The sequence below is a fragment of the Sorex fumeus genome, unplaced genomic scaffold, assembly GCF_029834395.1.
Source record: "Sorex fumeus unplaced genomic scaffold, SorFum_2.1 ptg000095l, whole genome shotgun sequence".
Lineage (NCBI taxonomy): Eukaryota > Metazoa > Chordata > Mammalia > Eulipotyphla > Soricidae > Sorex > Sorex fumeus.
The window spans coordinates 15609599-15636072 of NW_026606152.1; positions in this window are offsets into that span (position 1 = coordinate 15609599).

Below are 26474 nucleotides of genomic sequence, written 5' to 3' on the forward strand. Positions count from 1 at the left end.
CTTGCAACACCTCCAAATTCTACAATACTGACATCCTAGTAGAAGGACATCAAATTAGATGGGAAAGTAATATAGAAGTCAACTAAGCCCAATAAACAAAATAACACAGAAAGCTCAACTAAAAATGAACAAAACCTTTAGTAAAGACCTCAGTAAATCCTCAGACAAGGATTTAATTACCCCATAGTTAGATATAACAATTTTGCAAATTTTCCTTTACTCAAGTATTTTTTAATAATTTCACTAGCCATTTAGTTATGATAAGAAATATTAAATAAATTATTTTGTACCTGATAAAGGCATGCTGGGGTGGGTGGGAAAATGGGTACAATGGTGGAGGGAAGGTCACACTGATGGTAGGATTAGTGTTAGATAGAATATGGAATGCCTGTAATAAATGTATCTTGAGTTGCTTTGTAAACCATGGTGTTTAAATAAAGGAAAAAAACAGTATTACATCATAAAGCAGTCTTCCCTCTCTGCCTCAATTTCTGGCAGTCCCTAATTTGCTCTCATTAACAGAGACTTATCTGATAATCCACCCTTGATTTCTTTTACCTAAACCTTGGGATTTTTGTGCTTTTTTTCCTCCCATATGTGTTTGAATTTTTTTTAATTCATCTGTGTCTTTTGACTTTATAGTAAGTCTTAAGAAAACCTGAAAACCATTAAGATGACAAAAGGTTGCTTGATTAGGATGTTACCCTCCCCCTTCATTTAAAAAGAAAAACTCTTTAAAGTCCTACAGTTCTGAAGAACAGAGTTTTTGGTTCAGTGTTACTTTAATATCTGACCTCTCTTTGACATCGCATTTGTGGAAGACGGAATATCTCCAGAGATAAAATTTTGATCCACCATTTTCAGCACATGCCAAGTTCCAAATAGTTGACCCCGATTCATCCTGTTAAAGTGAAATGCTTGTCTTCTTTCACTAGAAACCTCTTGGGTGGAGCATGGCTCAGACCTCCCCACCTCTCAGAGGAAGCAAGGTTACCCTTCCATCAAGGAACTCAACAGTCCTGACCGGGGGGGGGGGGGGGGGGGCTTTTTCCTGCCTTAGACTGGTGATTTGCACTCTACCTGCTCTTCAATGCTCATGAATTGGACATGAGGCCAGACCCAGACCCCACTCTTAGCTTCCTCTGTCTCTATCTCCCCTCAGCACAGGGTCCATGTGACCACTTGACCCTGCATAGTGCCTTGCAGATGACTTTTCTTTGACTGGAACCAGGAACATGGTAGGCCGAAGGCCCATTCAAGACCTAAATTTATCTATATCTTTCATTGAGGAGTGGGCAATTGCCAATTGTATGGACAGAGAGGGTTGAGCTTAGAGGTAGGGCTGGAATATCAGCCCTCTAGGACTGAGGCAGAATTAAGGAAGGAAGGAAGGAAGGAAGGAAGGAAGGAAGGAAGGAAGGAAGGAAGGAAGGATGGAAGGAAGGAAGAGGTGCAACTTGCTCTGAGCATTCTCCTCTGGTGTAAAATCTTGAGGAATCTATGAACTCTAAATGTAGACCAAATATGTGTGTTAAGACAGAGGAGAACTCTGAGCATGGTGTGGCTGTTATAACTTGTAAATATCAAGTACTCTACTAGACAGCACATATGCGGTCCTCTCATATTCTCTGTCAAAGGCCTCCTGCTGGGATGCATGTTAGAAACACTGCTTTTCAGTACTGCAGTTTAGAGAAACTTTGTTCTGTTGACTAGAATGAAAGCTGTCAAAGAAGGGTGCTGGCTTATTTGCTAAATAAAAGCAAAGGTCGAGGTATCCAGTCTTCCCAAAATCCATAGCGCTTTTCCGTGTAACTGTTTGGCCCATTAAGGAAATGTGGCTCCCTGGGAAGAGAGCTGTGGTTCTAAAATCTGCAGCCTTAGGAAGTTGGCATTGGCACATACTCTCCCACGTGGCACATTGGTGACCTTGCAAAGTTGGCTCTGTAGGAATCCTGGCCTATTTCATTACCATCATCATGCAAAAGCAACCTGTCACCTGACTAGTACAGGTCGCTAGGGAGTAAGTTTCTGCTTTGGAATTTGGCACAGACACTCAACTAATTTCCATCTAAAGTACTGTTCATCTACAGTCAGTCATTTGCACCACTGGAGAAAAGAGTTAAATACAACTGGGTTCTTTTTCCCTAAGTGACTAAAAAGAAAAACAAAAAGAAAGAAAGAAACATCTTCAACATGGTGATTTTTTTTAAAACCCCAAATAATATTAAACATTTTCATGCTGATGAAATAAACTTTTCAAAGTAATATGGAAAAAATGATTTCATTTAAACACCTTTCAGCCAAAAAAACATATGCTGTTGGTTAAGCAGTGCAGGAGTGGAGACTTTTGCAGGACTTGCCTGCACATCTTGAGGTCTGTGGTTCGATGATTCGGTCACCGGCCTCCTCATTGACTCAGGACTCAGTTGGGATGGAGCTGAGCACAAGCAGCAAGGCCCCTGTGTCCTGGTGGGTCCCCAAAATGCTGACAGACTGCACGGGCAGGCCTGAAGCAAGTGAGTTGTTGCCTATGAGCACACATGTGAACTTTTCTGCAGAAGTAGCTTGCCAAGCCACGCTGCAGGCGCTCAAGACCTCAGGTGTCCAGAGTATTGGCCGATTTATGACTCACGCGTGCATTTCTGCATTCAAACTGCCCACAGCTTCAGCGCTGTAAATAACTGCCAAAGAATATTATCTTCCCCTCTTCTCTGCAATTGCTTCTTTTTACAGTGTCAGGAAATCTCATCAAAGGTGAGTAGTGTGCCTGAGACTTTAGCTTTAACTATACTCCTTTGCAAATAAATAAAAAAAGCAAAAACACAAACTCCTTCCAGGAATCCTGGATTGGCCTATGTGAGAAAAAGTTAATGTGTTCGTTTAACAAGTATTTATTGAAAGTCTACTGCGTGCCAACCAGTGAGAGCAAGAGGTGTAAGTCAGCCAGAACCAGAAGGATAAGCTCTACAGGACAAATGGAATATTGGCTTGTTGCCCTAATTTTGTATATATTGAATCACCAAGTGAATAACTGTATTGGTGAGACTTATTTATGTCCTTGTGCTCCAGACTCCACCAACATAGTTATGCTGTGTAAGAATACTCAATGTCTTGCTACATGCACTAGTTGAAAATGACAATAAGACTCAAAAAAGTTTGACAAAATTTATTTTGTTTGGCAAACACTTACACTTACAGTTTTTACAGGACTCATTTACACTTCACAATCACCCTGTGGTTCTTGTACTATTCTTTTCATCTTACCTGTGGAGAAACCATAATTTAGAGTGTTTCTCTAATTTTCTCAGTGTCACAGAGCTAAAGGATGAGATCAGGATTAACACCCAAGCACAATAACTGATCATTCTGATTTGTCCAGTGCTGATGGATTTTCTAAGAATTAGAAATCATCAAAAACTTTGCCATCCCCAGAGTAAGTGTATATTGTTCACCTCAAAGTCTAGCTTTGAAGCATGTCAATTTTTAGAAATCAGTACTTTTTCCTTAATTCTTTTAGAGGCATTGGCTAGAAGTCCATTTCATTAGAGGATTCCCATCTGGTTCCTATTCCTGGTGTGTGGAAAAAGAAGATTGGGAGATGTTTGTTTTTTGGAAATCTCAGAGGTAAAGAACCTCTATGTTTTGTAGCCAACATTGAACATATCCATCTTCCCTACACCAATAGGCCTATTCTTCTATCATGTACTTGATTTTGAGAAAAGTATCTATGTTATTCTATTTTCCTTCTTTTATTCGTGGAACAAGGAAACACTGACTGAAAAGACAATTCCAATTGATGTCATTTTTGATAAATATCAAGCTATGGCTTTGAATAAACAATATCGAAGAGCAGAAAATCTTGAGCTTTACAGAGTCAGCTTGAGTTAACACAATTATTAAAGACTGGAATCTTTAAACAATCAACACTTATTTCTCATAGCTTGGAAGACTGGAAAGACCAATGTCAGGTGTCAGTTAAATCTGAGTCTTGGTGGGGCTGGAGCAATAGCACAGCGGGTAGGATGTATGCTTTGCATGCAGCCGACCTGGGTTCGATTCCCAGCATCCCATATGGTCCCCTGAGCACTGCCAGGAGTGATTCCTGAGTGCAAAGCCAGGAGTAATCCCTGAGTATCGCTGGTTGTGACCCAAAAAACAAAACAAAAAAAAAATTCTGAGTCTGGTTTGCAGCTGACCATCCTTTTGTACCCTTACACACTGTAGAGCAGTGATAAGGCAAGTTCTCTTCTGTCATTTTTTTATAAAGCCATTAATCCCAGTATGAGGACTCCACCCTTGTGACCTCAACTAAATTTGATTACCTCCCAAAGACCCCCACCTCAATCTTCCGTTACATTTAGATTTTTAAGATGTGGATTTTGAGAGGATACAAATATTTAGTTCTTAGCACCTTCTGGTCCTTATTTTCCTAATCAGTGGCCACAAGAAATCTGGAGAGGAGAACATTGCATTCTCTAAGCAGACTGCTTGTCAGCTGTGGACAGACATGTCCCCAGTCCTCACCTAGAGTACTTACTTGTTGCTCTGAAGACTTCCCTCATGACATATCAGGAGCAAGAGGAGTCACAGCAGAGATAAAATCTCAAACACAAAATGGGGTTCAAGAAAGAGGACACTATCTAGTTACAATTTTCACTCATGTTTTCAATAGATAAGCACTGATTTTTCATTTCCCAACTTCACTACTTATTATTGTGTTATTCTATAAGAAACTTAATTTCATCATCTATAAAAGAAGATAGTAATTCCCTATCACATGACCATCTATAATCTGAGCAATGCACCTCACTTAGTGACTAGCCCATTTTTGGTACTTATTACACAGTGCTGTGAGGACTCTCAGAACTTATAAACAAGGATGAGGATTGAGAATTCACTGGCAAACCCTCATACATTTTGTGTAGCAATGAAACACATATTTTTTTTTTATTTTCAGAGACTGCAAGTATGCTTTTATAAGACATATATGCAAGTTTGTATTCCCTTCTACCCACAGTCTCCAAACTCCTTTCTATTTCTTGCTTCAGAAATAAGTACTTAAGTCTTTCTAGAATTTTTTATCTATAGAAGCAAATATATAAATTTTTCACCCCATCTTTGATACAAATGGTTGTCTTTTTAATATAATCTTATAGGTATTATGTTAAAAAATCTGTTTTTATTAAGTTTTTAACTTTATAGAATTACTTTGTATGGATGGATACATTTATAACCCTCTATAAAATTTGTAATTTAAAAAGAACAAAAGCAAAGTTTTCCTAAGTTTGTGAAAAATTCATTTGGTAACAGAACTTAGCTTGTATTTACTTGAGTTGTATCTTCAACTTAATATAAATGTTTATGATGTCCTTAAAGAAATATTAATGGATGTTATTACTGAATGTTACCTCAGAACCCACTAGGATGTTATGTGATATCTAATACATATGCTGTTTTAACTTTCTAAATTTCAAAATTGTGACAAGCTCAAAGCATCAAGTCTCACAGCCATCCTAAATGGTGAACTGTGGAGCGAGGTCACACTTTTCTGTAGTTGCCGGGTGACTGTAATAGAGATTTTGGGTTTGTGTATTTGGAACCATCCCCATAGGTGCTCAGAAGCTGCTCCAGATTCAATGCTTAGGTATTGCTCCTGGTTGTGTTCAGAGGATCATGCAGTGCCAAGGATCAAACCTGAGTCTCCTGCATGTAAAACATGGACTTAGTCCACTGACCTATTTCTCCAGTTCCCTGGATTAGGTTTGGAGGAGATGGGGTGCCATCAGGAGACGTGGGAAGTCTCCAGCTGTGATCTTGGCCAAATGGACTGATCATTTAATGCAGGAACCGATGAATATAGTGCTGTTCAAGCCTGTTGTGTTAGGGAGGCCCAAGCAGCTATTGAGGTCTTCAGGTCATAAACCATGATATTCCAGGAACCAGGTAGTATAGGGAGTTGAACTGGGGTTATCCACCTGTAATTCTTGCACTTCACTCTGACCTTTTGAATTAGATTAAAAGTATTTTCACATTAGTATTACAACAAATGAATTTGTACAAATATAATTTGTATGTGCAAAATAAAAGGCACAAAATAAGAATAAGAAGAAATTCTTAGAATTATAATTGCTGGGTCAAATGATAAATGCATGTACAGTTTTGACTAAATATGTTTACAACTGCATCATTATATTTTCCCATCTTCTGTACCATACCATTTTATTTTTTCATCTTTCCAAACAAGGAACTTATTCTTTTCCCTCTTTTTGATTTGAATGTATATAAACATCTTTTCAGATTTTGAATGGCCATACTTAGTTTCTTTTCTATCGATTGTTCACCTATTTAACATGTTCAGTTTCTTGTTGATTTGTTGGAGTTCTTAATATATATTAAGAACATGAACCTTTGCCTTTATATGATTTGCTTTCTCCTTTATGGCTTTGATATTGGAATTATTTGTAAATTAATTCATTTATTTATGCTCCTGATAAAAACTGCTTTCAGGCTATGTATTTTATTCTGTAGTATGAATAACCTATTCTATATTTTTTATAAGAAGGAGAAGACAAGAGTGCTTAGGGTGAATGGATTCACATACTGAGGATTTGTGGATAATAAGGAAATTGATGTGATGTATGGAACAGTTTCAATTTAACACTTAAGCCTAAGATTTAGTTGCATATTTTGCACCGATTATAATGACAGTAATTTTCAATAGAACAGATAAAAATCATATAATACATTTTATTTTTGAAAACAAAAATTTGGGGGTCTCAGAAAATACAAAGCTGTGGCGTTTAGAGTGGTAGTACAGAGGGCAGGGTGCATGTGACAGACTCAAGTTCAATCTCCGTTACAATATCTGGTCTCCTGAGCTTCTCCAGGAGTGATCCCTGAATGAAGTCAGGAATAAGCTCTGAGCACCGCCACGGTGGTCCTAAAAACAAAAAAAAATATATCCAATGATGTGAAGATTCCCTAACCATACCTGTCTTCTGGCCCTGCTTTTCTTCTCCAAAAACATTTAACTTGTGTGTGTGTGTGTGTGTTTGTGTGCGTCTGCCCACCTATACGCACATGCATTTATATGTGTTCTGTTAACATATTTTTCCTGTCCTCATTTGCTATATTCAAAGTTCATTAAAGAGAAACTCCATGACTCCTCCCTATATGTTAGGAATGTATCAGGCATTGATGCCAATACCGGGGCAAGATGAGAGGGAGAAAGAGATATTTAAATGCAAAGACTTGATGAAAAATGAGAAATCTCCAAATTAACAAACTCTTCACCTGGAACTTAAAAGTGAAACTAATGGTTAACCACCTGGGTGTTAGAGAGATTGCTCCAGAAGTTAGTGTAGGGACACCAAGCAGAAATTTGAGATTGATTCATTGCTAATGTGGCCATACTCGGGCTACAGTTGGTGCAGGTTCATGATGCAGGCCCCTTGGCCGACACTTTGGGCTTGTGTAGCATCTTCTCTTTCACTTTAAATCTGTGGCTAATTTCTGAGTATGATTGCCTAGGGGGCAGGGATGGAGGAGCAGGACTGAAGAGGTCAGCAAGAAGCCCCTGGAACCAGATGGCAGGCCTCTGTTTATTCACGGTGCAGGTGCAGGGAGGGTGGCTAGCAGGCCAGGATCCTGGAGCTTTCCCCAATCAATCAATCCACCTGGGCCGCTGGGGATTCCCTGGGTGGGGGCGGAGAGGGGGGGAGTGGAGGGGAGCATGAACCCTGGCACAGAGAGCTCCCTCAGAGTTCCAAACAGGCAGAGGGGTCAGAGTGCAGGGAGAGCAGGGCTTTGACTCCTTGACTGTTTTTAAATTTGAGGCCAGAAGTTAAATTGGGATAAGAATCCCAAGTGGGAAAGATCTAAATAGTCAAACAGTCCCTCCTTCCTCTCCCTCCTCCCCCAGCTCTTCTGACAGTCCCTTGATTTCCTGCCTTGAGCCTCCCCACTGCATTTGAGGAGTTCAATGTTGTTTTTCCCCTCCTGTGAAACGCCTGCTTAGCTTCCAGCCTCTGGAAGCAGTGCTTAATATTTTCAGCAGCACAGACCTGTCTTTGCTAGCTCTTCAGAAGTAGAACTTTCTGAGGAATCAGGAGGGCCAGAATCTTGGTCTATTTAGAAACTGATGGTCTCCACCTAGTTAGATATCACAGGAGAAGGTGAGAAACTGTAGCAGACCAGGAGAAAGTTTATCTTTGAAAAGAATTATTTATGTGGTGGACTGGAAAGAAAATACAGCTGGTAGGGCAATTGCCGTGCACATGACTGACCCAGATTGGATCCTGAGATCCCCATATGGTCCCCTGACAGGAGTAGTCCTGAGTAAGCCCTGAATACTGCAGGGTGTAGCTCAAAAATAAAACAAAACAAAGAAAAATTACTAATTGCTTCTGTGGGGGCTAACCACTGCATTAAAATGGAAAAGGGAGAGAAATAAGTTCCTACATTTGAGTTTATGGTACATTTGGAAAAATTAAATAATGGTGTCTGCAAACTGGGAACCATGACTCAGCATCTCAGAAGACTAGCAGTGCCAGTCAGAACAACTTTACCTCTCCAAATTGCTTACCCCTCTACTCTAAATCAGTTAAATGGAGACAATTAAGTGATGATCTGTCTGACAAAATTGGCCTGAAGATTAAATTGGATGAGGTATGTAAAGTCTTCTTGTTGGTTAGGATCTTGGGCAAAGCCTGGAGAATATGAATTGTCATATGCTGAAGTGGAGCACAGACACTGGGCTTCAGAGTCAGCAAAGGGCACCCTTGGAGAGGTTGCTCAGCAGACATCTTCATGAGGGGAGAAAGCTAATGCCTGAGTTAAAGTCCTGAGGAAACTGAAGAACTTACATCTGGGGAGGAGAGCAGGATGAACATGCAAGCCTAAGAAGGGATCAGACCAATGAGGATTATTAAGGCTCCTGAGGGATCCTCTATTTAACATAAACAAGAAGAGCTCCTCTGTCATCATTCTATATAATGGGGGGCTGCTGTCTTCCAAGTAACACTTTGTTTGAAAACAGGATTCTGTTTTTCAGATACAAATTGAAAGCCCATGATTCAATGGAAGACCATTGGTTAGTGAGACAGAAGCAGTAGTGAGATCACTTATGTGCTTGAATATCTATTTGAGGATCACTCAGTAAACTTTTGGTAAGCACCTACTATCTGATAGGTAAAATGGGTGAAGAAGTAAGACTGCTCCCAGTTTCTGTTCAAAAAGCAAATATGACAGATAAGTCAGATATTACCTGTCTTAAGTGGTAATACTATAAGCAAAGAGCCACAGGGCCATCAGTTTTGCTAGACACAATGGAAGGGTCTGGATTAAAGAGTGTAGAAGAAGGGCTTCATGGTTAGGAGGGTGTCAAGAAGTTGGGTGTATATGCTGTCTTTTATGTTTCAGGAAATTAAGGGATTCTCATCTTCTCCAAAGACAAACTTGAGATCTTCCCTTTGGAGAAAGGGGAGAGCAGACAGTATGCAGGAGAAGGAAACAAAGCCTGACCTTACCCATTGGCTCCCCAATTGTGAGAGAACAGCAACAGCAATGGTAGATACCTGTGATATTAGGAAAATACTGCGTATTCATGGAGATTGAATCACAATCAGGGACTTTGGTAGAAAGCAAGTCAGGGACATTCAAGAAGGCTTGAGTTAATGCCTGATTTCAAGAGTGGTTCTCCTGTAACCATTTCTGCTTTTGTCTTTCCTTTTTTGTTCTAAGAACAATTTTTTGTGATGCCTATACTCATTGATTCTGAGTCAAGACACACTGACAGTAATCATCAGAGCCACAGTTTGGTGGTGGTAGTGGTGGTGGTGGTGGTGCTGGTGGTGTGTGTGTGTATGTGTGTGTGTGTGTGTGTGTATGCATGTGTGTGTATGTGTGTGTGTTAGATCAAACTCAGTGTCTTGCACATAGATTTTAGCCATGTTCTCTACCACAAGAGTTATTTCCCCAACTCTATATTTTCTCTTTCACTCTCTTTTTTTCTCTTCTTTCTTCCCTCCCTCCCTTTTTTCCCTCCCTCCCTTTCTTTCTTTCTTTCTTTCTTTCTTTCTTTCTTTCTTTCTTTCTTTCTTTCTTTCTTTCTTCCCTTTTTCACCTTTTTCTTATTTTCTTTCTGAAGGGGCCACCATTGTTCAAGGGCTCAGTGGACTTACTTGTGATACTTGGCCAGTGGGACTAGTAGTTCAGAGCCTGTAATCCTGCGATCCACCAGGGCCATGCTCGTGATGATTGTGGGGCCTCCACAGTTATTCCCAGCAAAGCTTGATGCTTGGGAGACCATGTATCCCAAGGATTGAAATTGGATCATACTACACACCTCTAATCACTATATTATCTTCTGAGGCACTGACAACCATTTCTCTCAGTACCTCAGAATAAAAGTTAGAATAAATTTCTAAAGCAATAGAAACATCTGAATGTAAGAGCTGTATTAGTCCCATTTATTAGTCCCATTTAGATTATTTTATGATTACCTGACTTTTAATTTTCATTCATTATAAGGCCCAGGATGCCTTGTGAAGCCTATATGCACAATAAATATTTGCTCTATGAAATGAAATGACGCTAAATGGGGCATTGCTTCATACTTCAATTTACAGATAAAACCTGTTAGAGATAGTATCTGAGAAACCAGTGACAGTTGAGAAACTGCCTCAAAGTGATGGAGGGAAAAGCGACTAGTCATTGGGCAGGAAATTACTATTTGGGATTTGACTTTGAACAATGGAAGGTAATTCACCTAAGGTGACATAATTGAAAACACAGATATTGCGCCTAGAAAAGGAACATTGAAATGTAAAATGTTGATAAGGCCTTGCTGAGACTACAAAGCAAATGTGAAATTGTGGATTAAATCCAGACAAGGCTGCAAAAATCAAATTCCAGTAAGAAATCTGCTAGACTCAGAGGCCTTCAGACTTCCCTGTGGACTAGGGAAGGCAAAGGAAAGACTAAGGTCGTGTAAATTGGGCACAGGGAGCATTTCTAAGATAAGCATCACTGTTCAGAGACATAGAGGATCATAAGCAGGGGCAAAATCTGAAGTCCTAATGTATTGGTTGGCCCAAAGTGTGAGGAATATTACATTTTTCTTGCTTGAATAAAACTGGAAAACTTCACCCATTTTAAGATGCAATAGGATGAGATAGGAGGAGAGGTAGGAAGTTGAAGGTGATAAAGAGGAAGTAAGTTAGGAAAAATTCTCCTTTGCATTTACACAAAATATGACACATGGCTTCACTCAGTCACAGCTAATGAGAGAATTCAAGTTGATCAGAAGCAACTCCCCCTCCCTGGAGATCAATAATGCTAACTGTTGGATGGGTGGGCCCCCAGTGATTCTGGAGTTCTTGGTTGATCCTGAGGTGGCATATCATATTGTGTATTCCCTTTCTTTCTTTCTTTCTTTCTTTCTTTCTTTCTTTCTTTCTTTCTCTCTCTTTCTTTCTTTTCTCTCTCTCTTTCTCTCTTTCTTTCTTTCTTTCTTTCTTTTCTTCTTTCATTGTCTTTCTTTTCTTTCTCCCTTCCTTCCTTTTTTCCTTCCCTCCCTCCCTCCCACCCTCCTTCCCTCCTTCCTTTCCTCCTTCCTTTCCTCCTTTCTTTCTTTCTTTCTTTCTTCCTTCCTTTCTTTCTTTCTTTCTTTCTTTCTTTCTTTCTTTCTTTCTCTCTCTCTCTCTTTCTTCTATTGAATCACCACAAGATACACAATTACAAAATTGTTCATGATTGAGTTTCAGCCATGCAATATTCCAACACACATCCCTTCACTAGTGCACATTTCCCACCACCAGTCTCCCCAGTTTCCTCCCTCCATCATTCCAGCCTGCCTCTATGGTAGATACTTTTCCTTCCTCTGTCTCTCTTACTCTCTCTTTCTCTCTCACGCAAACTCCCTTTCTCTCCTTTTGACATTATGTTTGCACTATAGGTACAATAGATCTTAAAAATTTATTATGATATTGTGTATTCTTAATGGGTTCATAATATCTAGTCTTTGTTTTGATATGAATAGACATTTTAGTTTTATAACTTCTCATCAACTTTTATAAAAATAACTTCTTTTTTTCATTTTGTCATTAGCTAGAGTGGAGGGCCACTGTAATGGCTCATAGTCTGACAACAAACAAATTAGAGATTACTAATTACCCAATTTAGAGGCTAATTTAGTATTATCTTCCCAGTAAGATGGGGACAGAAGCACTGTTTGATTTTTCTGACCACAAACAAAACAAAACACTACACACACAGACACACACGCATATTCCAATTGCAGCAGGGTTTATAATGAAACAAAACAATGGGTGACAGATTAGAAAATATATCCAAGGCAAGGCCCATGTGCACATCCCAAGTTCATACCTTAAATTACATCTGGAGGATTTTCCCTTCTATTCAGCATGAGACAGGAATTATATTATTTCTGTCAGAGATGGGCTGGAGCGATAGCACAGCGGGTAGGGCGTTTGCCTTGCACGCGGCCAACCTGTTCAACCCAGGTTTGATTCCTCTGCCTCTCTCAGAGAGCCCGGCAAGCTACCGAGAGTATCTCGCCCACACAGCAAAGCCTGGCAAGCTACCCTTGACGTATTCAATATGCCAAACACAGTAACAACAAGTCTCACTTAATCACTTAATCACTTAACTTCCTGTTAGTCGTCGATTTACTCGAGCGGGCTCCAGTAATGTCTCCATTTGTCCCTGTTGCGTGCTAGTGTAGCCCAATGGCATCTGTTCGCTCCAGGAACATGAAGGGCCTCAAATTGATCGTTCATGATCTTGACGAAGCAGTCTGACCATCTGGTAGGTGGGCGGCCACACGGTCTTTTGACATCCCGTGGAATCCAGTCGGTAAGAGCTCTAGTCCAGCGGTCGTCTTTAAATCTCATTACATGACCAGCCCATCTGATTTTTGACACATTGGCAAATGAGACAGCGTCCCTGATCCTTGATCGTCGACGGATGTCAGAACTCCGGATTCTTTCTCTCATTTGAGTGAAACGTGATATTCCAAGCATAGCTCTTTCTATTCTTCTTTGGGAGACCTGAATAGCGTTCTCATCTTGTTTGCGTAGGGCCCAGGTCTCCAATGCAGGTAGAACAGTGGAATCAAAGAGATGTGCCTGGAGCCGGAGGTTTTTCGTCCTCTTAGCTATTTCTTTGACGTTCTTGAAGGCGTTCCAAGCCGCTCTCTTCCTCCTGCGCAGCTCGGGTGCCAGGTCATTTGTCTTGTTGACCTCTCGACCTAGGTACACATAGCTGTTGCATTCGGAGATGGTCGTTCCGTTGAGAGTGAATGGGACGTCAGGAACGAGGCTGTTTCTCATAAACATTGTCTTCGTAAGATTCAGCTGTAGTCCGACCTTTCCACACTCACGGTCAAAGTCGGCCAGCATTTGTGCCGCTTGGCTGATGTTTGGTGTTATTAAAACAATGTCATCAGCAAAGCGGAGGTGGTGTAGTTGCCGACCATCTATCTTCACTCCCATTCCTTCCCATTCCAGTCGTCGCATGATGTTCTCGAGGGTGGCACTGAAGAGTTTCGATGAAATGGTATCACCCTGCCACACTCCTCTCTTGACATCAACGATCACTTCTTTGTAGAATGGTGAGATCCTGGTAGTGAATCCGCAATACAGCTCACAGAGGATCCTGATGTATTGGGCTTGAATGCCCTGATTGGCTAGGGCTTCAATGACCGCTTCCGTCTCAACAGAATCAAAGGCCTTCTTTAAATCAATGAACGTTAAACAGAGTGGCATCTTGAACTCCCGAGAAACCTCAATGAGCTTGGTTATCGTGTGGATATGGTCAATGGTGCTGAATCCTTTGCGGAACCCGGCTTGCTCGCATGGTTGTCCTTCATCTAGTGTTCTGCCAATCCTATTTAGGATGACTCGAGTGAACAACTTGTAGATGACAGACAATAGGCAGATCGGGGGATAGTTGCCAATGTGATGGATGTCTCCCTTCTTGAACAGTAGTACGGTCCTGCTGGTTTTCCATTGGGACAGAACCTTGCATTCAGACAGGTAGTAAGTGAAGAGCCGAGCCAGTGTACTGATGAGTACTGACGGCAGGTTCTTCAGGTGTTCAGGTCTGACCTTGTCTGGGCCGGGTGCTGTTTGTTTCTTTACCGACGAAATGGCGTGTCGGATTTCGGAAGGGAGAATGTTGGGAATGACATATCCATTCTGTGGAATTTGGTATGTCGGCAAGTGGACATGGCTATCGAAGAGATTTGAGTAGAAGTCATGGATAATCTTCTCCATTGCCGTTCTGGAGGATGTGATGGATCCATCAGGACGTCGGAGGGCAGTCATCTTGGTCTTGTAGTTGGCGAAGGACAGGTGGGCATTCCAAATACTTTTCCCGGCTTCTGCCGCATCTACCAGTACTTCTACTCTTCTCTCTTTGAGGTCTTCCTTGATTGCATCTCTGCACTGCTTTGCGAGCTCGGATGTTAGCTTGCGGTTGCCTGAGGCATGCGCCAAACCACGCTGGCAAATTAGCTCAAGAGTTTTCGAAGATAGGCGATTTTTTGTGGCTATCTCTCTCTTGGCATTCCTCGTATTCGATATTCGATAACAAGTCTCACAATGGAGACATTACTGGGCCTGCTCGAGCAAATTGATGAACAATGAGAGGACAGTGCTACAGTGATCTCAGAGATGTAAGGCAGACTGGGTTTTATACTTCGATTATTTACAAATTTGTGATCACCACTGGGCAAGAACTTAGTGTTAAAAGTAGATATACGCAACAACCTTTCAGTATCTGTATTGCAAACCAAAATATCCGAAATGGGGAGGGGGAGGGGAGAGGAGAGAAGGGGGACGGAAGAGGGAGAAGGAGAGAGAGAGAGAGAGAGAGAGAGAGAGAGAGAGAGAGAGAGAGAGAGAGAAGCAAAGCACCTGCCATAGAGACAGGCTGGGGTGGGTGGTGAGGGAAATTGGGGACACTGGTGCTGGGAAATATACATTGGTGGAGTGATGGGTGTTGGAACACTATATGACTGAAACATAATCGTTAACAGCTTTCTAAGGGTCTATCTCACAGTGATTCAACAAAAAATCTTAGGGAAAAAATTGTGATCATTTTCTTTTGACCCTCCTAACTCAATTATATAAGGTTAAATATTAATTTTCACAATTTTACTAAATATTAATATTCCCAACTTCTCTCTCCTCCCTTGTCCGCTCATGTTGGTTGTTCAATCTAGTAGATTCTCCTCCAAAACCTTGGCTACTTTCCCTTGCTCTTTTTTATTTTATTTTTATTTAATTTTTAAAATTGTTTTTATTTTAAAAGGTAGTTCACAATATTTGATTACATTTAATATTCAGACACCAATTCCACCACCATTACACCTTTCCACCACCAAATTTGGGATGTTTCCATCCCAAGCCCCAATCCCTGTCCCAAAGCACAACTGAAATAATATATTTTGTATTGTCTGTTGTGAAAAACTGCTGAAAATGCTACAAAAAAAATCCATAAAGGAAACAGTGTGAAGATTATTCTATTTTGTCAGGGGCCATTAAGACATTCTTTAAGACATCACTAACATGTTGTTAAAGGTTGAGTGATGTGAGCTCTCATATATATATATATATATATCTGAAAATATGTATATATGCATATATATTTCCCTCTATGATTTGTTGCCTACTATTTGAGCCCCATCAAATGTAGTGTGGTACTTATGGAGAATGGGTAAGGAGTGTCTTATGATGTATCACGTGGTCCAGGAATATGTTTACTCGTGCATGAGGCTCAGCCCGAGCCTGTGGAAAGCAGCCTTGAATGTGGCAGTGGTTGGGTTCTGGAGGGTTTTGGCTGCTGGGGCTGGGTCCCTTCAGGTGGAGAGGGCTCTCAACCACCCCCCTCTGGGGCACCCCAAATAAAACAACCTGGAGCGGGGTCTGGTGGCATGGCTATGGCGGGTGTCATGTTGCTCCTTTCTGGGAGAAAAAAAGCCATGTGATCTGGATGGTGGCCAGTGACAAGATTATCTGGCATCGGCAGGAGGAAGCTTATTGGCGTGAACCCTGGGTCACCCGAGTCTGGGGGAAACAGGCAGAGGAACTCCACTCCTGGTTCCATTGAGCCCAGAGTTCAAAGTTATCAAGTTCAGCATTGCCTGGGTTTTGTCAGGCTTCACGCATGCATGAGGCTTCCCCAAGGGTGTGCACTTTCCCTTTCCCCTAGTCCTCACAGCCATGGCTTTATCTGTGCAGTATGGGATCTTTGTCCCTCTCTTCTCCTCCATCCATCCCCTAACCATTCTGAATGTGGCCTTCCATTCAATGTCCCTGTTTATCATATTCAGTATCTTCACACTTTCTTTTGTAAGGATTCTGCCTTTTCTTTTATATCACCTAGCATTGTGATAATAATGACTATCATTGATTGATCCCTCACCTAATGCTAAACAGTTTAAGAACGTCACTAATAACCATCAGACTGAATGCTGAAACCCTGGACCCAGCATCCAGGATTCCTGCTGCTATCCCTTCTGCTTCTGTGACTTGCTCACCTCTGCATCTCCAGCACCGATGGCTACTCTTTCCTCTTCCATTCAAACTTACCCCATGTCTTTCCTCTATGCTTCCTTCTCCCTAGGTGACCCCTACCCACCTTCATCCTCCTTTCCTCTTTCTAAGATCTAAAACCTATTCATCTTTCAAGACACAGCTTTAAAGCAACCTTTCCTAGTTTTTCTACATTGAGTCTTTCTCTTAACTCTTGAGTTGCCAGGATTCTTTCCCCAGCCATCTCTTGGGAGGCAGATGGAGAAGCTTGCTATGTTGATGTATTATAAATAAGTGTTTTTGAGTTTAAATCTGGCTCTGCCCCTAGTCAGGGCAGCTTTAGCTTTCCTGCCTATAAAATGTGTATGACTTGCTTGATAGGAATCAATCAGTGATAGCCATTATTATTACATACTGAGTGACCTAAAAATAAAATAGTTGTATTATTCTATTTATGCATTCTCATATCTTACCTCAAGACTTATTTGGGAACTTCTCAGAGGCTGGAGTCTTGGCTAATTCATTCTAGTACCTCTACAGCACCTGGCTTGTCACCTCCCATAAACGAGCCCCTTCAGGGTGCTCTTGTTGACAACATTAATGACTGAATGAACAGAAAAATCAACTGTGGCATGAAGTGGAATGCTCTCTCAAGGCAATCATCTTGTTATTTGACTCATCCTGACCTTTGCAGTTGAACTGAAGTGACTGCAAATGTCAGGCATTTACCGGCATACTGGTGCAAAGCTGAGCACTCTGATGAGCTGGTTGTAACCTCAGGGATTGCTTTTTGGGTTATATAGTGAACTAATTCACTTCCATGCTTTATTTCCTCCCTTTATTTGACTAATCCGAATCCACACAGCAGCCAACACATGTAACAGAGTCTCGCAAATGAAGGCAGGCTCCCAGGGGAGCTTCACTACCACAACCATTTTACTGGCTGGAAACAATTTAGCATCTGGATCTCAAGAGGTGGAAGTGGATAGAATAGGGGAAGGGGTAAAAGTACATCCCCTCCTGTCTTTTAAGCAATATTCTGGCTTTGAAAGAAAAAAAAACTAAACATATTTTTTCTGAGGAAATGTGAATGTAGTAATTTTTACAGAAAGAGCCCTGTGTTTCTAAAATTGATAACAGTGATGGGGTCTAAAGGGGAGAAATCATTTCAGAGAACAAGGAATGTCTGTAAGAATTTTGAGATAGGCTGTCTATCTGGAATGACATCTTTCCCGTCTCTTATTTTCTTTGGTATCATCCTGGCACTTAGTCCCTCAAACCATGCCTGTTCCTGGGGTCACTGGCCTTGAATCTGCCTCTGAACCTGGCTTCTGTAACCTGACCCTTTTTACTTTTACTCTCTCCTTGTTTCTATATCCATACACTCCCAAACTAGTTCAAAGGGATCATCTGGGAAGTTAGTTTTATAATTCCAAAGAAGGCTTCTTTTTTCAATTATATTTTAAAGGCATTAATTTTATTTTAAATATTGTATCATCCATTTCTAATTGAGTCACTGAGATACGCAGTTACACAGTTACTCATGATTGGGCTTCAGTCAGATAATGTTCCAACACCTATCCTATCACCAGTATACATTTCCCACCACCAGTGTTCCCATTTTCCCTCCTGCACACACCCTCCACCTTATGGTATACACTCTTCTTTCTTCTTCTTCTTCTTCTTCTTCTTCTTCTTCTTCTTCTTCTTCTTCTTCTTCTTCTTCTTCTTCTTCTTCTTCTTCTTCTTCTTCTTCTTCTCTGTCTTCATCTTCTCTTCCTTCTTCTTTCTTCTTCTTTTTGAAATGTGTTTATTTAATAAAGATTTTACAATACACCCATCCATGTCACACAATACTTCAAATGACCCAGCAAGTCTAATGAAAAGATAGACTAGGCCCCAGCTCCTATAGCATTTGTATGCATATGACTGTACAAATTACCAAATAGATTACCAGATACACAGGATCCTAAGGTTAGTTGTTCACCATCTACCTGATATTGGCATTTCAAACTCTTTAATCTAATAGTAATTCTTCCTTGTTCAGGTTTGTCTCTGCACCATTGTCTATAGGTGCCATTTTCTGTTGAGACACTTTTTTTCTTTATCTCTCTTCAAAGTGGGCTTCTAATGGTGGAAATATTTTGATCACTTCTAACCTGCTTGTATTCAGTACCAATCTTTAAGAATAGAGATATAATTATGTTTCTATCATTTTAATATAGTCTTTCTTTAACTTGCCAAGAAAGAGTTAACATAAAAGTTAAATCAGATCATTATACATGACAATTCACACAGAAACAATTTTTTTATAAAAGTGACACAGTGAAAAGTGTCTGGGGTAAAATTTATTTCCTACTGGGTTAATCACTTAATCACTTAATCCCCGTTATTCATTGCTTTACTCGAGCGGGTGCCAGTAACGTCTCCATTCATCCCAGTTGCGTGCTAGCGTAGCCCAATGGTATCTGTTCGTTCTAGGAACATGCAGAGCCTCAAACCGATCATTCAGGGTCTTGACGAAGAAGTCTGACCATCTGGTAGGTGGGCGTCCACGTGATCTTTTGATGTCCCGTGGAATCCAATCAGTAATGGCTCTAGTCCAGCAGTTGTCTGTAAACCTCATTACGTGTCCAGCCCATTTGATTTTTGATGTCTTGGCAAATGAGACAGCATCCCTGATTCTTGAACGTTGACGAAGATCAGAACTCCGGATTCTATCTCTCATTTGAGTGAATCGTGATATTCCAAGCATAGCTCTTTTGATTCCTCTTTGAGAGACCCGAATAGCGTTCTCATCCTGTTTTCATAGGGTCCAGGTCTCTGAGGCATATGTTAATGCAGGAAGAACAGTGGAATCAAAGAGATGTGCCCGGAGCCAGAGGTTCTTCGTCCTCTTAGCTATTTCTTCGACGTTCTTGAAGGTGTTCCAAGCCGCTCTCTTCCTCCTGCGCAGCTCGGGTGCCAGGTCATTTGTCATGTTGACCTCTCGACCTAGATACACATAGCTGTTGCATTCCGAGATGGTCGTTCCATTGAGAGCGAATGGGGCGTCAGGAACAAGGCTGTTTCTCATAAACATTGTCTTCGTAAGATTCAGCTGTAGTCCTACCTTTCCACACTCACGGTCAAAGTCGTTCAGCATTTGTGCCGCTTGGCTGATGTTTGGTGTTATTAGAACGATGTCATCAGCAAAGCGGAGGTGGTGTAGTTGTCGACCATCTATCTTCACTCCCATGCTTTCCCATTCCAGTCGTCGCATGATGTTCTCGAGGGTGGCACTGAAGAGTTTTGGTGAAATGGTATCACCCTGCCAAACCCCTCTCTTGATATGGATGATTACTTCTTTGTAGAATGGTGAGATCTTGGTAGTGAATCCGCAATAGAGCTCACGAAGGATCCTGATGTATTGAGTTTGTACGCCTTGGTTGGCTAGGGCTTCCATGACCGCTTCCGTCTCAACAGAATCAAAGGCATTCTTTAAATCAATGAATGTTAGACAGAACGGTATCTTGAACTCTCGAGAAACCTCAATGAGCTTAGTAATCGTGTGGATATGGTCTATGGTACTGAATCCTTTTCGGAATCCGGCTTGTTCACATGGTTGTCCTTCATCTAGCGTTCTGCTAATCCTATTCAGGATGACTCGAGTGAACAGTTTGTAGACGACAGACAATAGGCAGATTGGGCGATAGTTGCCAATGTCATGGATGTCTCCCTTCTTGTATAGTAGTATAGTCCTGCTGGTTTTCCATTGGGATGGAACCTTGCATTCAGACAGGTAGCGTGTGAAGAGTTGAGCCAATGTATTGATGAGTACTGATGGTAAGTTCTTCAGGTGTTCAGGTCTGATCTTGTCTGGGCCAGGTGCTCTTTGTTTCTTTACCGATGAGATGGCATGTTGGATTTCGGAAGGGAGAACATTGGGAACGACATATCCATCATGTGGTATGTGGTATGTGGGCAAGTGGACGTGGTTATTAAAGAGATCTGAGTAGAAGTCATGAATAATCTTCTCCATTGCCCTTCTGGAAGATGTGATAGATCCATCATGATGTCGGAGGGCAGTTATCTTGGTTTTGTAGTTGGTGAAGGACAGGCGGGCTTTCCTACTGGGTTATAAGGACAATTTGAAGATAATAACCATCAGAGTAAAAGAATTAAGGTCCAGGCATCTTCCATTCATGTCGGAGTATTTCTGAGCTTTTTAGCTTACTTTCCCAAAGATTTGTGTATAACCAGAAGAAGTCTGTTGCTGGCACTGAAGAGAGAAAGATGGCTTCTCAAAAGATGTTATTAAGCTTCACACAAAGCAAATGCACTAGTGGAGGAAAATTAATTAATTGTCAGGGTTCAGAATACTTTTCAAAATAAAACTAAAAGACAAAACAAGTCAGAGTGTCTGATATTTAAAATAAAGAGAACATTTAGTCTGCATACACAGAATAGAAAGTCAAGAACCCAGCTGAAGCAAGTATGGTCAAAACAATCAAAAGTACTTTGGGAAGCAGGAGAATCTCTGAAACCCAAAAAATTGACCTTGTGGAAATACATCCTCCTAGAAGAAAATTTGTTTCAAAGAAAATCCAGGCAGTTACATTCTATCTACTAATCTTAGAGGGAAAGAGGAAATTGTGTCCCAGAAAGATGTGAGTTCTTCTAAGCCTATAGGAATTCAGTTTACTTCCCATAAGAAATAGTTCTCTTACCTAACTGCACTCATCTTGGCTTTTTTTTGTCAGCTCGGAGTCTTATCTATAAATGTCCCCAAATTCGTGTTCTTAGGATCTTTAGGTAAAACCTCAGTACCTCATATTAAGGCTTTTGTGATACAATCCTAGGAGGAATGATGTTCCTTTATATTCATAGTTTATTTTTAATTTACAAAATTTTAATTGAATCACCATAACATACACAGTTACTAAGTTATTCACATTGAGTTTCACTCATATATTGTTCCACACCCTTCCCTTCATCAGTGTATGTGAAATGATAATCCTAGTTTATTTTTAAAGAGTTTTTTGGGGTCCTTGTAGTTTCTAAATGGTTGATTCCTTTCCATTTTATTGATCAAAAGTCTAAAACCCATGGAGTTTATGCTGTTATTTATTTATTTATTGTTTATTTATTCATTGAATTACTGTGGGAAAAGTTAAAAATCTTTCAGGTTTAAGTCTCAGTTGTGTAATGATCAAACACCTTTCCCTTCACCAGTACTTATTTTTCACCACCAAGAACCCCAATATACCCCCCTCCCAGCCCTCCCAATGCCTGTGAGGCAGATGAATTCTACTTAACACTCTATCTATATTTGATTATATTCATTATTTTGGCAAAAGATGCACCATTATTGTTTAGAGTTTACACCCCAAAATCAGAACTACCGAAAAGGCATTGTGAAATAATTTGTTTTCTATAGCTGGTTATGAGAATTATATGATGTTGCGCGGCTGCAATAGTGGCTACATGATTTTAGATTTCTGATTTTATTACTTATTAAGCCTGGAGGTATTTCTGCCAAGAGCCAGATAATTACGAGATTGGTTTTTGAAGCTCTGGAGCCATGGCTGTGCTGGAGAGCTGCTCATCGGGGGCAACTTGTGACCTCGGTAAAGCGTGAAGGGCGAGCCGGGAATGCTCCCCTTCCCATGAGGTTTCAGTTGCCCCGTCACCGCCGGCTCATACCTGGCTTTCCAAAAAGCTCCGAGGCGGAGTTTATGCTGTTTTTAAATTTTTTCTTGCATACTCCTCTGCATGTATCAGAGCATTTATTGCAATAGGTTTGCATACTGGGCTAGTATAATCAAAAGCGTTATAGTTTATGAATAACCCTAAAACTGAGAGTAGAAATATAATACAAAAAACTATCTAGGTTTAAAAATATATTCCGACTAAATTGAATTTATATATGTGTAGGGGGAAAAATGACTAAAAGGAGATGAACTAAGCTGTTAACTATAGTATTTTATGGAAGTGGCAATTAGAATTTCTCTTTATTTTCTGATGCTTTCCAACTTTACTAGAGTAAAAAATTATTATAATAAAAATATAATAATAAAAAATTTCTTTTTTGATCACAAAAACAAAGAGTAGCAAGCTGAAGTTTGCCTTTAATAAAGGAATAAAATTATATATGGATATTATAATACCAACTAGGCAGTAGGCAGGGGTCACACCCACCAACTGGCCCCCTGGTGCCGTGTAATCTCATCAACGGCCAAGACCCAGAAACTATAAAACCCAGCTCCCAGAAGAGAACAGCGCAGAGTCTCCTGCCCCTGCGCCTGGCTGTCCTTGCAGGGGCCTCTTGGAGGGAACGGGTTGAGTTTCCCTCCCCGCCCCGATCAAGGCTCTGGCAGCCGAAGCCCTCCAGAACACGCCACCACCATGCTGAGACCACTCTCCACATGCATAAAGGTACCGGCAGAGGAACAAAGGCATGCGGGTCCCGGGGCTGAGATCTCCAAGCCTGCTCGGATTGGGGCCGAGCATCCTCCACCCAGATCCTCCATATTCCAGTAGGCAGGGGTCACACCCACCAACTGCCCCCTGGCGCCGTGTAATCCCATCAACAGCCAAGACCCAGAGACTATAAAACCCAGCTCCTGGAAGCGACATCTTATTATCTCATTCCTACTTTGGACAAACTGGCAGGCTACCGAATGTAAGCTGCCCACACGGCAGAGTCTGGCATACTCCCCGTGGTGTACCCAATATGCCAAATACCTTAACAATGATGGGTCTCATTCTCCTAACTCTGAAAGAGCCTTGAATATGGCACTTTTAAAAAAAATCTCAGGGCTAGGACAAAGGAGATGTTGCTGGGGCCTGCTCGAGGCAATCAACAAATAACAGGATGGTTGTGATCGTGATCATGATAATACCAAGTGGTAAAGGCCAGTATCTTCTGGAGAAATGGACACAGGTTGTTGTAAGGTATCTATCTAAAGGTTTTCCAGCCCAGTTGAAAGAGTTTTAAGCATGAGTTTTTATTACTCACATATATGTTGCAAAATAATAAAAGACCTTTCCTACTTTGACCACGCAGGACAGTGTTCCTAATGATGAGACTGGTTTTGTAAGATGCCTCTATATGAAATGAAGGCTCTATAGAGTTGTAAGAATCCCTTTGCTACAGGGGCAAGACAGATCTAATCAATGACATATGGGGCCCTTCTGGCAGAACTTGTACAATTAGGTTGTAACTCTCTGATTCTGGAAATCACACCCACAACCTGCCCTCAGCACCATCTTACAGCACACAGGAGAGAAGAGAAAAACCAGCTGGAGGGCCCCACAGCTCCTGGAGAATTCTTCGGGCCCCAACCAGAGCCGATGTCACCGGGAGGTTCCAGATGGAGTAGGTGCTGTCTTCCCGCCTTCTCCAAATCCAGTGACCATGAGCTTCTACAAGCATGGCTCTGGCACGCGGGTACCAGGACATTTTTTCGAACCGCACTGCTGCTTATGTGGCCATGCGACATTTTCTGATATGCAAAGTGATAAATGGAAAGTAAATGATATAGCATTTGTCCCTGAAATTTAGGCTTCAGTGGTTGTGGGAAAATCTGAGCAAAAGATAATGCCCAACTGAAAAATATCTGGACTACTGTATTTAACTATGGTGCTATGCCTCCCTGGGAGGGAAGTGTGTCTGTCCCTCCGCCTGTCCCCCTTTGTGGTGGCAACATGGTGGCCTGCATCTTTTAGAGACTGCATTGACGAGGCACGTGGGGCTTCATGGGATGGGGTGGAATTGGCCCTGCTCACTGCCATGACAATGCTCTGGGTTGCCACCCTTGAACTCCTCCTCAGGCTTCTGACTGACCAGGAACCCAGAGGCACACATACCAATCTTGGAACCCAGAGGCTTCCGGCAGTAATCCCTCTAGGTTTATTACTAAAATATCAGAAATCCAATTTCACATGGCTGCTATTGTGGCCACACGACATCATATGCTCTTCATAATCAGCACTAGAAAACAAATTATCTAATGATGTCCTTGTGGCAGGTCTTAATGTTGGGGAAAATTCTAAATAACAATGTTGGGTCTTATGTCATAATATTGAATGTGATCAACAGAGAGAGAGAGAGAGAGTAAAGTGGAAATCTGCCACACAAGTGGGGGGGTTGGTGGGAAGGGGGTATACTGGGGTTCTTGGTGGTGAAAAATTGCACTGGTGAAGGGACGGGTGTTTGATCATTGTATGACCGATCGAGACTTGAACTGAAAGGCTTTGTGACTGGTCTCTCGGTGATTCAATTAATTAATTAATTAAAAAAATAAGGTTGTAACTTTATAAAAGTTGGCCAGGTATAACTCACATTAGCCATTCATCTACCTAAAAACATTTTTGCCTGGGTTTATTGACCACAGCACACAGTGGGGAGATGATAGAATCAGGGCTTCTCTGATGATAGAATCAGAGAAGCCTCCCGACTCCTAGTTCCACTCCTTTCCATCTCTGCACACTCTCTCTCTTTTAAGTCATTTGATTTACTTCATGCAAAGTTTGTGCCTAAAAGAAAATTCTAAATTCTTAGATTGATAAATATTTTTCTTTTTTTGATAAAAGTGTCCTAAAATATGCTTTTAATGACTGTGATAGTTTACCATATAACTACAACACAACGTATAGCACATCTATTTGCTCTAACTCCTACTAGACCCTTTTCATATTTTTTCACTGTTATAAATAAAGTCACAATGACTATCTCTGAATTTCTTTCTCTCTGATTCAAAACAGTAATTTGAGGTTGCCTCAAATCATAGATTCCATCAGGCATATAGATACAAACAGATTTTTCAGTCTTAATGGTCAACTATCATCTTTTATATATATTCCTAGGATGTCCTACTGCTGCCAAAGAACTCAACCAGTAGTCTCTGGATATGACAGAGTAAATAAGTCAATCAGTAAATAAGGCTAGGAAATAGCTCTGAGTGCTCACCTAGAAGTGATGAACAACTAGAAGAGGAAAGAGGAGGAATATGAGTCAACATTTGTTTTTTAAATAGCAGTAGCAGCTACTTCAGGTACACTTTACAAGTCAGACCCTGTGAAAAGTTGAGACTTCCCATGGGAAGGGGGGCAGTACCGGCTCGTCCTTCACACCCTACTGAGGTCACGAGTTGCCCCCCACAAGCAGTTCTCCAGCACGGTCATGGCTCCAGAGGCAAAAGGACTTAGTCCAGAGCCCAGCAGCTTACTGCAGAAAAGTGAATGGACCATGCATTAAACTACAGCACCATGCCTCCCTGGGAGGGAAAGGGTGTTGCTCCCTTCTGCCTTTTCCCTCCCCCAGCAGCAAGGTGGCACCACCTCAGAGCTTATAGGAAAGGCAAATATGAGCCGGCGGTGACAGGGCAACTGCAATCTCATGGGAAGGGGGGCAGTACCAGCTCATCCTTCACGCCCTACCGAGGTCACGAGTTGCCCCCCACAAGTGGCTCTCCAGCACAGCCATAACACCAGAGGCACAGACACCAGTCTCGTAATTATCTGGCTCTTTGCAGAAATCCAAAATCGCGTGGCCACTATCACTAACGTGTGATATTATATGATTCTCATAAGCAGCTGCAGAAAACAAAGTATTTCACAATGCCTTTTCAGCAATTCTGATTGTTGGGGGGGAAATTCTAAACAATAATGGTGCATCTTTTGTCAAAATAATGAATGTGATAAATGTAGAGAAGGGTTAAGTAGAAATCATCTGCCTCACAGGCATTGGGAGGGGTGGGAGGGGGGTACATTAGGGTTCTTGGTGGTGAAAAGTGAGTACTGGTTAAGGGAAAGTTGTTTGATCATTGTATGACCGAGACTTAAACCTGAAAACTTTGTAACTTTTCCCACAGTGATTTGATAAATAAATATAAGAAGAAAAAAATAGTTGAGACTTCCATAACTATTACA